Source organism: Dermacentor silvarum, chromosome 5 (genome assembly GCF_013339745.2).
Source record: "Dermacentor silvarum isolate Dsil-2018 chromosome 5, BIME_Dsil_1.4, whole genome shotgun sequence".
Classification (NCBI taxonomy): Eukaryota; Metazoa; Arthropoda; class Arachnida; order Ixodida; family Ixodidae; genus Dermacentor; species Dermacentor silvarum.
Genome location: NC_051158.1, coordinates 169,065,655 through 169,084,544, shown reverse-complemented (window position 1 = coordinate 169,084,544; position 18,890 = coordinate 169,065,655). Strand labels below are relative to the sequence as shown.

General features: G+C 46.7%; 2 protein-coding genes across 2 annotated transcripts in view; both read right to left on the bottom strand.

Annotated features, from left to right (window-relative positions):
- LOC119453871 (zinc finger protein 675-like) overlaps positions 1 to 18,890 on the bottom strand; it is a 2,199,134-nt gene that overhangs the window by 254,638 nt on the left and 1,925,606 nt on the right. The gene's annotated exons all lie outside the window — the stretch shown is intronic.
- LOC119454549 (gastrula zinc finger protein XlCGF57.1-like) overlaps positions 1 to 18,890 on the bottom strand; it is a 1,708,166-nt gene that overhangs the window by 127,551 nt on the left and 1,561,725 nt on the right. The gene's annotated exons all lie outside the window — the stretch shown is intronic.

Below are 18,890 nucleotides of genomic sequence, written 5' to 3'. Positions count from 1 at the left end.
TAAACATTACACTACTTCTGTGAAGACACGTTTCACTTTCGTGTTCTATACTGATTCCTATATAAGAGGGATCAACCACATTTTTTTCCAAATTCAGACATTCGAAAGAAAAGCCATTCGATCCAGCCAATATAGCTAAACAAATATATTTTATTGCGATAGCAATTATATGGACACTTCTACCGGATTTCTGCCGTCGCCGTCGCCGTGAGGTTCCCTATAGATAAAATCTTCGCCGCGCGCCGTATGGCCGAGCGGAAGCGTGCGGGGACGCGCGCTATAGGCACCCTGCAATGCAGTTTGGCTGTACATGTCGCGCCACCTAGCAGCGGCGGTGAGCACCCGCGAGTAGGCCCTCACCGCGCTTTCACCTTGGTCCGTCCTGCGCTCAGGCGCGCCTGAAAGCTTCCTTTTCCAATTTTTCAATGGATTAACCTCGACCACTCGGCAGCTCCTCCGTGAGAAGTGTGAACAAAAAGAACATGCGCATATACTGCTGCTTTAGGTATTTTCACAACCGCGTAGGGGATGTCGGCATCAAATTGTGCCGCTTCCCTTCAAGGCTGTGGGCAGAAACCCGGTGGCTGAAGGTGGATCGTCGTGGTTCGGGCCGTCAAGTAAGAGTCGCTCTTGCGAATTTCTGTCGAACTATGACACAAACGCAAAATTAAAAAATAAAAAAAAACACAAGGCAGCATACATGAAAACGCACAATATAGCGACAACTGCATAAACACGCGTGATCTGATTCCCGCTGTTGTAAATTGGTTTGGATAATTGTTGAGTTATTCTCGCTCCAAAACAAATGCGCAGTGGTTGTTATGTGTCAAATCTAGCTTCGTAAGCGCTCCGCGTTGGACCTTTGTACGCACTGTAGTTCTTGTTGTGCATTAATAAGCCAACGTGCAGCTCCTTTCTGCGCCTGGATCAAGACGCGACTGCTGAAACCGGGTTCATTCATGTCGATGTTTTCTCGCGTTTAGAACAACAGAACTAAGGCTGGAGTGCACCGCAGCACACATCGAGTATTCGCAAATTAGCACTTCTCTCGCGCACGCTAGCACACATTTGCTCAGGTGTTGCTTAGTGTCAGCTGATTGCTCTCTGTTATGTTTCGGCGATGATGACCTTTCACACTGGAGCCCGAATGACAACACCAGAATATGCACGAGGCACTTTGTCAACGGAGAAAAAAGCGCCATAAAGAATCATTCAAGTTACCTTCCAACTCGCCAAAACCTCGACAAATGTGATAAGCAAGGCACGCTCGAAGCATACTGAAGATACAAATGAAAGTTGAAAAACGTCTACGGCCGTATTTGCCCCCTTAAACGGAATAAATTATTTATTTGTTGACTTTGAGTTCGACGTCGTAAACGTGCTTTATTTGTCGTGACAAGAACTTTGCTGCGATGTCCGCCCTGTTTACTTTTTTGACACGAAATACATGGTTCTTGTCGTAAAGTTGACGTCCTTTCTCGAGTGTCGGTGGTCGAAAATGGGCCTCAATGTTTTCAATTGCCTTAAAAACCACAGTTTAGAACGCCCGACTTGTTTCAAATGAGCGCCGCAGAAGCATGCCTTCGTAGAAGTGGCCGCCTCGGTGTTTTGCGGAACTGACACGGCGGCGCTGACGGCTGAGCCGATCGCTGCGCCGCCTGACCATTGAAGGGAGCCTATCACGGAGAGCGAACGCACTCAATCTCCCACGCGCACGCAAGGAAGCGGGAAGCCAGCGCCGGAGGGAGCGGGGGGGGGGGGGGGGGGGGGGGCGTTCTTTCACTCTGCCAACAACTGCGCTCGCCGCTCGCTCGCACCGTCTCTTATCTCCACACGGCTCTGACCTTTATGCGCCGTGCATTCGCCGCTCAGTTTCCGTTGAAGCGATAGACCGCACGTACCTTCGCCGCTGCGGCGTATCCGCTTGCTGCCAGAGTTTTGACGGTCGTTGTCTGCAGTCATTCAGTGTGATGTATTCATGTTTGTTTGTGCGCGCTCACACCACGCTTGTTCATTCAGTTAGTGATAGTCGGGCCACATTTTCCAACGCACGCTACACATGCAATGGTGCCCGGATCGGCAGTGCAGCGCTACAGGTGTGTCCCTTCGCACGCGCTGCCCACGGGTAGCGCTTCTCATCAACACCACCGTTTCACACGCGCCTTCTCGTGGTCATCGAGTCTCTCTTCATGTCGGTCTACTTACGCCGCAGCACACCTGCTTACTTAATCAGCTCATGTTTACTACAATTCATATTGCTACCAAAGCTGCTCACCTTACTTTGTATGACATTGCTGTGTTGCTATCGCATTCATTGCTTCGCCCTTAGGGCGAAACTGTGATATTTTTACGTAAACTAACAAGCATTCATGTCGCGTGACGATGTTTGTGCTTGCATTATATTGAGTAGAAAATCGTCTTGAAAATTACTGTCTTTGATGCACTACAAATATCGATTGATTCTAGATAACCCTAAAATAATTACCTTCAACAACAGCATAAAATGAGAAGTTTATGTTCTGGTGATTTGTTGCCTCTTTCATTACGTAACTATAAGTACGTAGTTATTGATAAGTAAGAATGTTTGCTGTGTACGAACCAGCGAGCATACGCAATAAATATTCCTGAAGTTACTTTCATGTTCAAATTCGCTTAGTGTTGGCGCTCTTGCAACAGACGAAGGCGAAAGACGAGTTGCACATACGTAATTAATCCATCATGTTCGTTTTCTGACGCTTGCTTGTAATTATGAAATGAGGCATACGTATAGAATGTTGCACTGTTAGCGTTTCATTTATTTTGGTTGTCTTGTTTTTTGCCGCGTATATTTCTCGCGTACCCTTTACCTATACACGCCGCGGTATAACTTAGTGGCTTTGGTAGGTTGTACTGCTAAGCTCGAGGACGCGGGTTCGATTCCCGGCCACGGCAGCTTACATTTCGATGGAGGCGAAATGCATGAAGCACCCGTGTACATAGATTTAGGTGCACGTTAAAGAACCCCAGGTGGTCGAAATTAACGGAGCCCTCCACTGCGGCATTTCTCATAGCCATATTGCCATTTTTGGGTGTAAAACCCCAGAGAGAGAGAGAGAGAGATCACCGCCGACGCAGCACCAGTTAAGTATAAATTATCATTACTATTATTACCCTTTACCTCTGCTCTCACTTCTTCATGTTATATGGGTAAGTTCGACACGTTGAGATCGAGATTGGCATTCATCACGTTTTTATCGTCACACCCACAGCATCGGAGAGATTTCTGGCCGTCGTCATATGACCACACTTCATATTGTCATCGTTAATCGTGACGTGAGTGCAAGTATGTAAAGTTATTAATTCCATGACCCATCAGTCATCTTAGTCACACATTTGTGCCCTTCCACACTATACTTTGGTATATATACCAAGTGAACGAGCCGCGAGAGTTACGCTGTTTGTATTTATTTTTGGTACCGCGGCATCGGCGAACAGACACATTCCGCTTCCCAAGAGCCCAGTTAAGGATTTCGCCTTAATAAAGAAACAACAGAGCGCGGGATGCAATCTTGTAAAGCAAATCGAATGCATGAAATAAAAGAAACGATTGGGTGTAGAAGCGTTAGCATGAGCTAGCCATATCTGCTATGTTCTCTTGGTTGTTATCACAGTCTCCAGCTAATTTTCTGCAGCAGGTTCACGTTGCTAATTCCATGCATAACTAAATAAAGTAAGCGCGGGGAATGCGTTACTCAAACAGCCGCGTACGCGCGGACCAAGCGAGCTAGAAGGAAATAAACAAAATACCCATATTCACAGCAAGTAAACGCGTTCTCTGTGCGGTGAGTCACTGCGGTATTACATTGCGGTGACGTGGTACTTAATATATCCCAAATTATCGCGATATTGGCTAATAGCAACCGAAATATCAGGCTCGTAGCAGACGCCCGCCGCCTTGGCGCGGCTTCCGCAGCGGAGAAAGTCCACGGGTCCGGTACAGCAGCGCCGCGGCGCGGGAGTTCACACAAAAAGGTCCTCGCTCCTCCCATGTATTCGCGCGGCGCTTTGGACACTCTCCCATATTCTAGGTCACTCTAATGGGGGTAAAAGAGGAGTTTTTTTTTCCCTTCCTCCATGCTAGAGTGACCTAGAATATGGGAGAGTGTCCAAAGCGCCGCGCGAATGCATGGGAGGAGCGAGGACCTTTTTGTGTGAACTCCCGCGCCGCGGCGCTGCTGTACCGGACCCGTGGGGTTGGGCCTCTTTTGAAGTCGGAGAAGCACAAAGCAAAATTAGTTTTGAAGAAAGGCTCAGGAACATGGATGAAAATGAATGGGCGGCTAAAGTGCACAAGTATCTCTACATGAAAAGCGTGGACACAGAATGGAGGAAGAGGTCAAGGAAGTTGGCAACCAAGTACAGGATAATCGAAACTGTAAATAGACAACCAGGGGTCATCAGAAAGAAAGTGAGAGAAATAGAGACCGTAAATTGGATGCAAAGAATGGAAACGAAAAGGACAATGGAGATTTACAAGAATGAGAAGAAATTAGACGGGAAAATCTGTACGATAACACAAAGGGCAGTGCCTTGCTATTTGAAGCTCGAGCCGGTTGCCTAAGGACGAAAACATATCGGAACAATTATTCGGAACTAGATGAGACATGTGTATGCTGCAGTAAAGATCCAGAGACCACTCAGCACATCCTAATGGAATGCGACGGGATCCACCCAGCGAGAACCGTAGGTAACGTGCAACTCCCAGAAGCGCTTGGGTTTAAAGTGGAAGGAAACATAAACAGATCAGCCGTAGCGATCAGCAAGAGACGATTAGAGTACTGGTGGAAAAAAAGCTGGGAAAAGATGGATACGACCTGATCTCTTAAAATCATAGGCAGCGGTACAAGCTAAATTTTTGAAAAAGAAAGATAATGAGAGGTATACAAAAATGCTAGATAAAGAACATGTGTAGTATACCTCATTAAATCAAGCAGGCTAGGTGACTATTTGTCGCCACCCTGTTTCAAAGGGGATGCCAATAAATCATCATCATCATCATCATCATCATCATCATCATCATCATCATCATCATCATCATCATCATCATCGTGGGCTTTCTCCGCCGCGGAAGCCGCGCCAAGGCGGCGGGCGTCTGCTACGAGCCTGATATTTTGGTTGCTATTAGCCACATTCGCGATAATTTCGGATATATTGAGTACCACGTCACCGCAAGGTAATACCGCAGTGACTCACCACACAGAGAACGCGTTTGCCGGCTGTGAATACGGGTATTTTGTCTATTTCCTTCTAGCTTGCTTGGTCCGCGCTTACGCGGCTGTTTGAGTAACGCATTCCGCGCGCTTGCTTCATTTAGTTATGCGTGGAATGAGCAACATGAACGTGCTGCAGCAGAAAATAAGCTGGAGACCGCGATAATAACCAAGAGAACGTAGCAGATATGGCTAACTAATGCTAACGCTTTTGCACCTTATAACCGTTTCCTTTCTTTTATTTCATGCATTCGATTTGCTTTACAAGACTGCATCCAGCGCTCTGGTGTTTCTTTATTAAGGCGAAATCCTTAACTGCCTTCTTGGGAAGCGGAATGTGTCTGTTGGCCGATGCCGCGGTACCAAAAATAAATAGAAACCCCGTTAACTCTCGCGGCTCGTTCACTTGGTATACCAAAGTATAGTGTGGAAAAGCACAAATGTGTGACTAAGATGGCTGATGGGTCATGGCATTAGTAACTTCACATACTTGCACTCACGTCACGATTAACGATAACAACTTATGACGTGTGGTCAATGATGACGGCCAGAAATCCCTCTGATGCTGTGGGTGTGGCGATAAAAACGTGTTGAATGCCAATCTCGATCTCAACGTGTCGAACTTACCCATATATCATGAAGAATGGAGAGCACAGGTAAAGGGTAATAATAGTAATGATAATTTCTGGGGTTTTACACCCAAAAATCACAATATGGCAATGAGAGACGCCGCAGTGGAGGGCTCTGTTAATTTCGACCACCTGGGGTTCTTCAACGTGCACCTAAATCGATGTACACGGGTGTTTTGTGCATTTCGCCTCCATCGAAATGTAAGCCGCCGTGGCCGGAATCGAACCCCCATCCTCGAGCTTAGCAGTACAACCTACCAATTAAAGCCACTAAGCTATAGCACGGCGTGTATAGGTAAAGGACGCTAGAAATATACGCGGCAAAAAACAAGACAAGCCAAAATAAATGAAACGCTAACAGTGCAACATTGTATACGTATGCCTCATTTCATAATTACGAGCAATTAAGCGTCAGAAAACGAACATGATGGATTACGGATGTGCAACTCGTCTTTCGCCTTCTTGTTGCAAGAGCGCAAACACTAAGCGAATTTTGACGTGAAAGTAACTTTATGAATATTTATTGCGTATGCTCGCTGGTTCGTACACAGAAAATATACTTACTGATCAATAACTACGTATTTGTAGTTACGTAATGAAACAGTCAACAAATCACCAGAACATAAACTTTTCCTTTTTTGCTGTTATTGACGGTAAATATTTTATGGATATGTAGAATCAATAGCGATATTTGAAGTGCATCAAAGACAAGAATTTTCAAGACGGTTTTCCACTCAATATAATGCAAGCACAAACATCGTCATGCGCCATGAATGCTTGTTAGTTTACGCAAAAAATCACACGTTACGCAATAACTATGATATAATGAGAAGTTACATGTTGGTAATTTCAAAGAGGGTTCACGGATTATTAAAACAAGGCTATTGCAGTAATAACTTTTACATAACAAATTAGTAAATGGCTAGGCCAGTAGTAGCTATCTATTCATTTCAATGTAGAAAAAAATATTTGTTTAGGTATATTGGCTGGATCGAGTGGCTTTTCTTTCGAATGTCTGAATTTGAAAAAAGCTTCGCTCACGGTGAATATTAAGGTACATCATGCGCGAAGTTTGTAATTGAAGAAATAGCGTACAGCAAGAATTGTTCGTGTACGGAATCTCCGAAGCGAAATAAGCCAACAATATTGCGGCGTTAGGCCCGTCTTTGCTCTTTCTCTGGCTTCCTTACACCTTCTCACTCTGCTCTGTTCATAATAAAATATTGTCGTGGCTAAAAAATATTCGAATAAATACATATGCATATAGCTGTAAACCACTACTGACCGTGAGCGAAAAGCGCGTAATGGTGAGCGAAGCGGTCACAGCACGCACGTAAGTATTTCACTTGACTGCGCGAGTAATTTACTTTTTTCGTTACTCTTACTCTTGCAAGCATGGTGCTATTGCCCGCGTACCCATCTTTTTTTACGTTCTTTCCTTGCGCGGGCTCATTTAGCGCGTTTCTGCGCACGCACAGTTACCGTAATACCGTTCCCGAACTCTAGCACCGGAGCTAGGCCGCGCTGATGACCTTGATACGTTAGTTTTTGCATTTTCTTGCTGCCCAAGCACAAAGAAACGCTCAAAGATGGGTAAGCTCCATGCAGCACCACACTGTTGAAGTTAAATATAGTTTAAGTGCTTTGCGTGGAAAATGAACGCAAAAAACTACAGCGTGTAGCAGACGACCCTCGCTTCCCGCGCGCTTCGCGAGCGCGAAAAGCCCACGGGTCCGGAGCAGCAGCGGCGCGGCAGTTCACAGAAAAAGGCCCTCGCCGGAGCCGGCGCTTTGGACACTCCCCCATATTCTAGGTCACTCTATCCATGCTAGCCAGTACAGTGTACTAGAATAGTACACTGTACTAGTACACTGTACTAGCCAGTATATTCTAGGCACTATAGTATGCGTGCAGTTCTTGGAGGCCATGCTTTAGTTAGAATACTTTTGTTGATTCCCGTGAGGTGGCGCTGCAATCATTATCGTTCACTGCAAAACATTGTTATTTTGCTATTATTCCTTCAGCTTCTGCTTGACTTTTTGTTGCATTGCATAGCAACGGAAGCAAGTGTTAAGCAGCAGTATAAAGTATAAAAAAATTAAAGAATGTAGTAGTAAAGAAAAGATTGTCTCTTCCCGAGATTCGAACCACGGTTCTTTGAGTGAGAAGCAGACATTCTACCTCTGAGCCCCGGTTACTGTGGCTAGATGGGTAGGTGTGCCGACCCACGGCCGCCTGGATCGACGCGCGCGGCAGGGTTGCTCCGGCCGTCCCATTCGGACGGAGAGGGTGTAATTGCGGAAAGGGGCGTGGCCGCTGCTTTCGCCGCACCGCGGCGCGCGCCTCCCACCCTTCAACTCCCTTGCTACGGCTGCGCGCGAGACGATTTGCGCTATAATTCGCGCTATAATGAAAATATCGCTTCATAAGAAACCGCGAGAAGTTGTGCCGAACAAAAAGGCACACAAAAGCACCGATGTCCCTTGACGCTATTTTTTTTTTTCTTCTTTGCACTCCAGCCTCTGTCAGGATGATGCTGCCCGCAAGGAGGTTATCCTTGGCTGCCCGAAACGCGTACACTCGTAAGCCAAAGTTTTACAGGAAAATTACTTCCGCGCGCGCAAGCGCAGCATGCCAATGGAAAGCCTGCACGCGAGAGAAAGCATTCGAGCTCTATCTGCTAGAAGGAATGCCAGCTGACTGACGAGGCAACCAAGATTTTATTTATTTATTTATTATTTTTTTGCGCGAATCCGCAGCCCGCAAACTTTTGTTTATGACTTGTATTTTCCCCAGCTTGACCAATTGACTGTCAAAATACGCCTTGGAAAGCGAGAGATATGACTCGGTGCTTTTAAATGGAGAGCTGAAGTGGCGGCAGTCTTGCATCTGTACATGCGAATGCGCTGTTTATTGTGTTAAATAATCGTGTTAAATAAGCGAACTCATCGCGCGTCTTCCTGCACGAAGTATCAAGCTGCTTACCTGAGTCGACAGCCACAGACAGACATTTTTCAGCAACTTTCTGATCCATCAGTAAATAATTGAATGCCATGTTTGTATTCATGGCAAAATTACCAGCATAATACATTCACAATACCTACAATTTATTTACGATAGCAAACACACAGCGCTTGTGCACTCGCAGTACTCCTTCAAACGCGGAGAACTTTTCGGCTCAGTGGCTTACTCATTAGTTTTTTGCGGTAAGCCACTGTGTCCGTAACCACTGCGCCAATATTTGAGAGTAGGGGCTTTATAAATTTGCTTGCAATTCATGAAGAAATCGCTGATGCATGCTTTTCGTTTGCCTAGCTGGCAAGCAAAAAGAGGGCAGCTCTCTAAGTGAGGACAAATTAAAGCTCCACTGCTCCAGTTTCCTCCACTGGAAATGCGTGAAAACTTAGACCAAGCTTTTTCTTGGTGCTCGACTTGCAGCATGGCACGCAGCAGTACGGCATGTTTTTGAAAAATACAGTAAATTACACGCAGAATTTCAGGCGAGATTATAAAAACAAATCACTTGCCTCAATTCAATGTGGTACAACAATGTGAAATGCATATGAAAGCATATATGCTAGTTACACAGGGCCTTCAGCAGCAACACTTCCAAGTAACATATAGTAGTTCGAGGCTTGATGGAAAAGCCGCTTCAGCACCACTGATGTATCGTGGGAACTTCACATTGTAAAGGCGACGCGCATGCAAGGGCCCCGAATAATTAATTCGGCCGGTACATCAGGCTGGAGAAAATGTACTGCAAAATTATTATTACCACCGTGATTTCTGTATATGAAGACTTCTGTGAACACAGCGCTCGACCCGAGAACGTAGCCATACAGTGACCACGATTATGAAATACTTTTATTTTTGAAGGGAACAGCGAGCGCAAGAAAAGAATGACGAGCGTGGTCAGGGGAAGCGCTTCGGCACAGCGGCAACTCACTCGCCAGAATACGTCTCAAGGCGCATGCAATGCGCCACGCAAAGTCGCGTAAACACACTGCCTATGCGTTAGCTGCATTTCTATCGTATTATGCTACAAAGAAACACCCTCGCTGTGTAAAGCCGGCTTAAGAATCTATCAAGACGTGCATTGATTCTCGTGCAGTTTCTTGCAACTGTCAGTCCACTTTGGGCCAACAACCAACCTATCTTCACCACGTGCACGATGTCAAATGCGCATCTCTCCAAGCATCTTCACGGCCGTAACGCCGTCAGCAGAGGGGTGGGAGCACAGCGCCGCCTCACGGCGCGCGGGGCAACTTCCTCAATTACATGTTTTCAATGGGGCGCGCGTCGAATGGGACGGCCGTAGCAACCCCGCCGCGCGCGCCGATCCAGGCGGCCGTGGCCGACCCACGGCCGGGCTCGACTGGCGCGCGCGCTCGCTTCTTACGGCCTTCGCATCGGGGCTAGTTCATGCCTATCGCCGCTGCTTGGAGGGGGGCGCTGCGACCCCACCCTCTTGCTCAGCTGCTCCCAGCCGATCTGTGCAGGCGCGCAACGCTGGAAGATTGGGTCGGGCGCGCTTCTTACCTCACCGTGCATTCAAGAACAAGTCGCCTAATTGTAGAGGACTCGTAAATGGTTCATCTAGGCTTCTTATAAATGGATGCAGTGTAACTGTATTAATACATCAAGCTTCTTTAAATTCACTGGGGATGCATGCGCCGGGAGAACAGCTCTCCGCCATCAAATGCATTTTGAGGAAAGAAAATAAATATGTATTGCTCGTATGGCACTTACAATGGTTGCCATACTTTCAGGCGAGAACTCTTGCGGGCACAGTAGCTCACAAATGTGTCTTATTCACAATTACAATATGAAGGGTTTCCTTGGCGGCTTGTGTACATATAGGCCGAAGGCTTGTTGTTTTCTTCAGTCAGTTGGTTTGACTGATTTACAAGGAGTATTCTCAGAAACTTCTCGGTAATTAGATTTGCGGATCGTATCGCATGACTGTCGTCAACACCTTCAGGGCAGCTCAAGATGGGAGCGCGTTGTAAATAGGGCTGCACTGCTCTTTCAAGTACTTCTAGTTCATTCCTGCGTGGCAGGTGTTCGGAGCCTTTATCGAAAAAAAACGCTATTATTTATTTATTTTTATTTTACAAATACTGCAATCACCATATGCGGTGATTTTAGCAGGGTGGTACAAGCATAACGAATACATTGTTATGTACAGAAAATGCTCACGGTAATAAAGAAAACTGTTATTTGAATAAATACAAAGCGTACAGGTTGGGCACACGCAACGTTACTCTAAAGAAGTAAAACACTGTCACTGCAAACATGGCACAAACAAAATAATGTCACTGTAAACATGATAAAAAAAGAAGTTAATGTTGGCGCAGAGACGAGTACGTCATTTTTTAACTGGTTCCAGTCCACTACTGTGCGCGTAAAAAAAAGAATACTTAAAAGAGTTGCTGCGTGAGGAAAAAGGAGTTATAGTGAAATTATGTATTTGCCGAGTAGCGCATCCGGAGGAGAAGGCTGTGATCTTTGTTATGTCCATCTTATAATTCCCCTTTATTAGTTGATGCTATCTTGTCCAAATATCTTGTCCAAAAGCGCTAGAAACTCGGGCTTGAAACTCATTGCTTGAGAACTGGTGAAAAGAAACACCGGGTGTTTTCCCGGAACGCGACTTGCAATACGGAAGACAGCAATACACCATCACACAGCAGTTATATACCGATCTGCAATGAACGGCGCCAAGTCTTGGCTGTGGCCGCGCGTACTAAAGGCATTGTACGACCGTCTTCAGGATGGATGGATGGATGGATGGATGAAGAACTTTATTAGTGTCCTTCTGGGCGCGGAGCCCACAAATTACTTCATACTGAACGACACTGACAGAGCACCGAATAAAATGCGCGGGAAAGCGATCGTGCGAGCGCGAAGGCAAGCGCATGTACGCAGAGCATGGATGGATGGATGGATGGATGAGGCTGAACCCTTTAAATCGGGCGGTGACATACGCCACCTAGCCATGACTATTAAGATAATTTGTACTTTGTGGTGGGTGAAATTTCACCCCTGCCTTAATTTTATCCACCAATCAGATAACCTCTGTTTGGTTATTTCTACCCGCTTAAAGTCTATTTTGCCTTCACTGTCCCTAAACCCCAATGCTTTGAAAAAATCAGCCCCGTTGCCTTGCACTGTAGGGTTAAGCCCCTTACAGAAAAGTATGAGGTGTTCAGCCGTTTCCTCTTCTTCTCCACACGCACAGCACAACGTGTCTATACCTTGGTACTTGACTCGGTACATCTTAGTCCGCAATACTCCCGTCCTGGCTTCAAACAACAAAGAGCTTCCCCTAGAATTATCGTAGATATTTTCTTTGGCAATTTCTTGCTTGAAAGTTCGGTATGTGCCCAGTGCTGATTTCGTCTGCATCCCTGTTTTCCACAGACCCCTCTCTGTTTCCTTAACCTTTTTCTTAACTGATGTTTCCTGGTTTGCACCCCTCCTGCAGTCCAAATATTTGATTGACAGTTTTCTGGTCAGCTTCCTCCATTTTGTATCAACATTCCTCATGTACAAATAACTGAAAACTCTCCTTGCCCACCGCTTTTCTGCCATCTCTCTCAATCGCTCCTCAAATTCTATCTTGCTGCTGGCTTCCCTGCCCTCGAATGACGTCCATCCCATGTCACCCTGTACCCCCTGATTTGGTGTATTTCCGTGTGCTCCCAGAGCCAGTCTACCTACCCCTCGCTGCTTAACTTCCAACCTTGCTCGAACCTCTGATCTCATGCACAGGACCGCATTGCCGAAAGTCAAACTAGGGACCATCACCCCTTTCCAAATCCCTCTCACCACTTCGTACCTATTGTAATTCCACAGTGCCCTATTTTTCATCACAGCTGCATTTCTGCTACCTTTAGCCGTCACATATTTTTCATGTTCCGCTAGGTACTCAGCCCCATTGTTTATCCACACTCCAAGATATTTGTACTTATCCACCACCTCCAGCGTAACCTCCTGTATCCTATGCTCGCTGCCCTGATTATCATTAAAAGTCATGACTGCCGATTTTTCTTTACTAAACTTCAAACCTAAGCTATCTCCCTCTTTACCACAGATGTCCATTAATCTCTGCAAGTCTTCCTTGCTGTCAGCCATAAGTACAATGTCATCTGCATACATCAGTCCTGGTAATGACTGTTTAATCCATTCTCCCTGCTTGGAATAGGAAAGGTTGAAGCCAAGTCCGCTCCTCTCTAATTTTTTCTCTAATCCTTGTAAATACAGCATGAACAACAGAGGTGACAGAGGGCACCCCTGCCTAAGCCCCTGCTGTATCTCTATAGGCCCAGATACCTTGTTTTCCCATTTTATAAGCACCCTGTTACTTTTATAGATATCTTTTAAAAGATTTCTTACTCCATCTTCCACCTCTAGAGTGCCTAGTATGTCCCACAAATCCTTTTGGATTACACTGTCATAGGCTCCCTTGATATCCAGAAAGGCAAGCCATAGGGGCCTGTGTTCCTTTTCTGCTATTTCAATACACTGTGTCAATGAGAACAGATTATCTTCTAACCTTCTTTGTTCTCGGAACCCATTTTGTAGTTCCCCCAGCACCTCCTCGCTCTCCACCCATGCCTGCAGTCTGTCCTTTATAATCTGCATCACCACCCTGTAAACCACTGACGTCACTGTTATGGGACGGTAGTTTTTTATGTCAGCTTTGTCCCCCTTTCCCTTATATATCATGCTCATCCTGCTCAGTCTCCACCCGTCAGGGGCTTTACCGTCCATTATCATTTTGCTCACTGCCTCTCTTAATGCTTTCTTAGATTTTGGGCCCAATGTCTTTATCAGCAGGGTCAGGGTCGCAGCGCCCCTACCGCCGACGGGTGGCGAAACGTGCTGAGAAACTCTCCCATTGTTTCCCCGACGGGTGAGAAGGCCGTAAGAAGCGAGCGCGCGCGCCAGTCGAGCCCGGCCGTGGCCGACCGAGCGTAGTTCACCACTTCTCCGCATCATGACGCAAAATTGGCGCTGCGGACAGTAGAAAGGTTCAGCGGCGCGCAACGGTGGCTGCGCTGTGTAGACGAGCTGCGTGTCTGATAGTATCGCTTGCCTCTGATTGTATCTTTGAAGTGCGCGTTATAATACCGTTCTGAGCAGTGTAGGCCAAGCCAGAATGAGGAACTTGTTGTTGTCGTCTAGTCAGAAAAAACGAAATGCTGAAGTAAATTTTCCAGCTTGGCAATCGGTCACATACGCGGCGCTCCAGCCAATTGCATTAAAGACGTAAATGCATTTTTTCCATGCATAAAACAATACTGCAATGGTTTTATACGGTATGTGGAACCGTGTTTACATGATATTTAGCGAGTTCTAATGTTTCAATTTCGAGAATTCCAGCTATTGTTTTATTGCTGCGTCAGTTACGGTACCTAAATTGGTGCGAGAAGAATTGTGTTGGTAAGTGCATATGGGTCACTGTTTTATTGTAATAAAAAATAAAGCAAGATGTCTTGGACTAGAGTCGTGAATATATTTAAAATACAAGAAAAGCTCTCGTAACTTGAGTCAGCAGACACACCAACATGAATTAGCTAGCACCAGCAAGGCCGCAACGTTGGTCCACCACATCATAGCATTGTTCACAGCACACGCCTCATCTTCAGGTGCTTCCTCTTCTCCCTGTTGCTTTCGCGCGCCATGTTCTTGCCCTTTACAAGAAAATAAAGCCGTGTAATCGTATAGAACTTCACAACATCGTTTGTGAACTCTTTCTTGTGCTGTTCACAGCCGATCAAATTTGGAGGATTCATCTGCAGAAAGGATGCAAAGTCGGCGATACTATTCCTTCGTAGCGCATTTAAACTGAAGCAGAGCGTGAAGGCGTCTTCTAGCGATGCTACCAGTTTGTTTAGGGCTTAAGAAGGGAGTATCAGCCCTGACCTACTCATGTGCAGCGTAAGTGACGACTCGGGAGGCGGAGCTGATTCTGTGGAATTCAGTAATGTCCCTGAGCAATCAGGGCACTTGGTCCTTTGCAGGAATTTCCGTGCTACATAGCCTGCTATATAGAATATCAGTCTGCAGTCGCTTTTCCCTGTAGCAGCGCAGCGGTGCTCGATGTCGCAGGCGCTGAGCACCTCATGTGCGGCTTGCAAATTTCCAATGTCGAGGAGCTCATGGACGTACGCTTTTCGGTGTACCGCTTGCTCATTAACGTCGCCGATACAATGTAGCCACCGTACCGATACTGAGCAAGGTACTGAGCAGCTCGGGGCGAACATTTCCGCTGTCAGACAGCGGAACAGTTCCGCTGTCTTTCTCACAAATTTAGAGCCCGACTTGCAGTTTGGAGCGAAGCAGTAGGTCTCCTTGGTGGTCTTCTTTGGTGGAGCAACGCCGCCGCTAATCTCGCCGGTCATCTTTCCTACCTGGAACATTCCACATCGCTTAGGAACTTACAAACAGTACGAGAGATGCGGAGCTGTTCACCTTTGAAACTGACACGAACAGACGACATACAACTATTCCAATACAGCCTTTATTTTTTTTTTTTTTTTTTTTTTTTTGCTCGCCACCAGTCCGCCAGCCCCCTGTAGCAGACGACGCGCGCCGCTGAACCTTTCTACTGTCCGCAGCGCCAATTTTGCGTCATGATGCGGAGAAGCGGTGAACTACGCTCCAGAAGCGGCGGTCGGCACACATACCCATCTAGCCACCGTACCCCGGTGTAAGAAGACCAGGTGATCCGACGACACGGCGACCGCTGCTGCGCAACGCGTCTCACTAATGGTGGAGTTTCACGTCTGCACCGCTGCACGGCAGCACACGTTAGGAGGCTGAAAAAGCGGGAAATTCGAACGTCTAAACAATTGTAACTGTACGTAAAGCGCCTTTACAATAATTAAAACTAATTTTTTTACTGTTTCTGTGTGCCACTATACTAATTGAAATCTCTCAGGCGCCGAAACAGATGATAATTACTCCGGCATTGCGGTCGCATCGCTGGATCTAGCAGACGGCGTTTGACAATGCCTGGAAGCAGTCGCAGAAAAGTGGTGCGGGCAGACGATAAGTTATCTTTTCTTAATATTTTGCAACGTTTGCTTTACCGTTGAGCAATCAGTCACCCTTGTTCTCGGTAAGCGCTTAATAAAGTGTTCCCGTGGTATGCATAATGGAAAAGGACGAATCCGTTTAATCGCAAGAAAGGGAAGAAGAGAGATTTGCCGTTTGAGCCGCGACGTTGCCTGGCGGAGACGGATCTAGCCTGACTGTCACAGCTGTCCCCGATTCGTCGTCGGCGTGAAGTCGATCGACGGGGTAGACAAGCTGGTTGGTCATTCCGTACGCAAGCGAGCACAGTGAAAAGAGTCAGAGTCGGGAGTAAACAAAAAAACAAGATATTTATCGGCTGATAAATACACACAGATTAATAAAATACAATAATAAAAAAACACAAGGCAGACTAACACACCTGAACTTAATCTAACGCAATGATGAAGACAAATAAATACGAGCAATGAACAGTAGATATAAAAAAAAAGAAACAGTGCGAGGATCAAATACACAAGAATACACTTGACAGTTTTCACTAAAACAAAGTTCAAGAGCAATCAAAGTTCAAAAGAAAACAAATGGTGTCATACGCATGGCCGGGCAGCAGCAGCAAGTCCATAAACCGTGGAAGTCGGTGCACAAAGCTTTCCCGAAGAATGCTGGCGGTCCGATCTTGTCGAGGTGGATGCGAATTGCTGAGCTGGGTTTCCCGGGAGTCTAGATCTGACGACTTCCCTCAAGCAGGTTGAGCTAATTTGAGGTTAACTACCGTGAGCTTCGTTGCAGACGCTGGTTTGACGTCTCGTACGTCAACAAGTTCCTCGGGGTTCCGACGTGGCCAGGCGGCCCAGGCGATACTGGACGGCACTAGCCCCCCAACGGCTTCTCAGCAGCGCATAGGTTCAGCTTCTAGACTAATCAGCAGGGCCCAAAACCTGCGCTTAAATAGCCTCTCCTTTCCCTAGTTCCCTATGTAGGGAAACTGCCGCTATGTAGAGTCTTAGCTCCCAACAATCTTGGCCGCGTCCCTTTCACCATGGACGAAGAACCGCAGATTATCCTCTCTCCCAATGTCAAAGGCCAAGGTGCAACCCGGCATACCACGCAGACGTACACGCACACTTCTGGGTCCGTAATCGGCGTGTCGCGTCTGGAATCGAGATGGCAGCCCGAGCGGCCACGACGCTTTTGACGCCCGTAATTCGGCGTGTCGATGTCGAATAAATTATACGCTTTACAGTCAGGAGCCCACGTTTTTGACGCTCGTAATTCGGCGTGTCGTTAATCAGCGTCAAAACCATTCGAAAATATGCCGCTCCGTGACACTGACAATGGGCAAGAAGTGTTTCGTTCCAAACTGCAAGAGTGGATATGACTCGTGCAAAGACAAAGTATGTATGTTCAGTGTCCCTAAAGAGACGAGTCGACTGCAAGCATGGCGGGATGCCATACAACGTGGAGACCGAGTCCTGCGGCCAGGGGACTACGTGTGCGAAAAGCACTTCGACCCAATGTACATGTCAAAAACATGGGCGGCAATGCACAACGGAGTTGTTTTAGCCAGCACGACCCGAAGAGTTTATCTAGCTAGAGATGCTGTGCCGACTCATTTTCCGGCTACTTCACACTACACTTTCTAAGAACTGTGTTCCGTGACAACTGACGCCTGCGAAGCGCTCCCGAAAGAAAGAGCAATATAGGCAGAAAGCACAAGCGAAAAAGAAGAAACAGAAAGCCAAATGTAGTGAATCACGAGTTACTGGAGCTAGCAACTGACGTGACAGTAGAAGACGGCCAGAACAGACTAGCGAAGCCAACACCGAACAGACTCCAGCTGACGGCAAGCGCAAATCAAAACCTGAAGGTAAGTGAACTGCAAGAACCGCAGGCAAAATTATATGTGATGCAAGAGACAAGAGACTTCTCGTGTGGACAAGGAAACGTTAGCCATAGCAGCTCAGCAGTCTACAAGAACTCACAAAATTCAGGACTTCAGGGCAGCATCACATGACGGTAACACCGACAGCATCAACTTCAACACGCTCTTTGAAAATCCGTCTCGCCAGGAATAATGTCACAGCTGGGTATGTATATTCTACATCGATGGACTTCCTTTCTGTTGGTTTGCAAGTGGCTTTCATTTGTTTTTCTGCTGCCTCGTAATTTTGAATAAAAAAAGCAAGAAAAACGATCGGCGTCTTCTATCATGAATATTTTATTAAGGAGCATGCGTATAAGGATATGCGCATGCAAGGTGCCGCATGCTTCATAATAAACAAACAGCCTTTAAATTGGTGCTTTTTGGACCCAATACTATGCACGGAGCCTGTATGGGAAACGCGCAAACTAAATTTTCGTTTGAGTCTACAGAACAATGATAGCACAGTTCACCGCATTACGCGAAAGCGCTTACACTCAGGAGGACATTGTACGCGGTACTCCCCTACGCACTGTTTTCGCATGAGAAATGAAAACGGGGACGCAGCGTATAGTGACGACAGATAGCAACTCGTCATCGAAACGTAACTTGCAAAATGAATTGTCAGCTGCTCCAACAAAAATGCGGATTGTTAGCGCCGCTTTGAGCGAAATATATGCTTTTGATTTTAAAATGCAGCAAGCCTAGCGACACTCTCAAATAACTCTTTAAGCTATCGGGAAATTGAGATGATAACCTCAATATGAGAGCGTTAACACTAACAGGCGCTCTGAAAAACGCAGGCTGAAACAGCTGAAACGCGCGCGCTCAGGGTTTGTTTACCCACGGCCCCCAACGCCCAGCCTCCTAGTCGCGTGCGCCACCTAGCGGCATCCCAACATTAGTGAGACACGCCGCGCGCTTCCGTCGGATCACCTGTTGTTCTTACACCGTGCTCTGAGCCACGGCGGGGTGTGTGCTACCGATCGCAGCGCCCCAAGCGGCGTTATGGTCGTTAAAGTGCAGCCGTTCCGAGCACTCTCCATG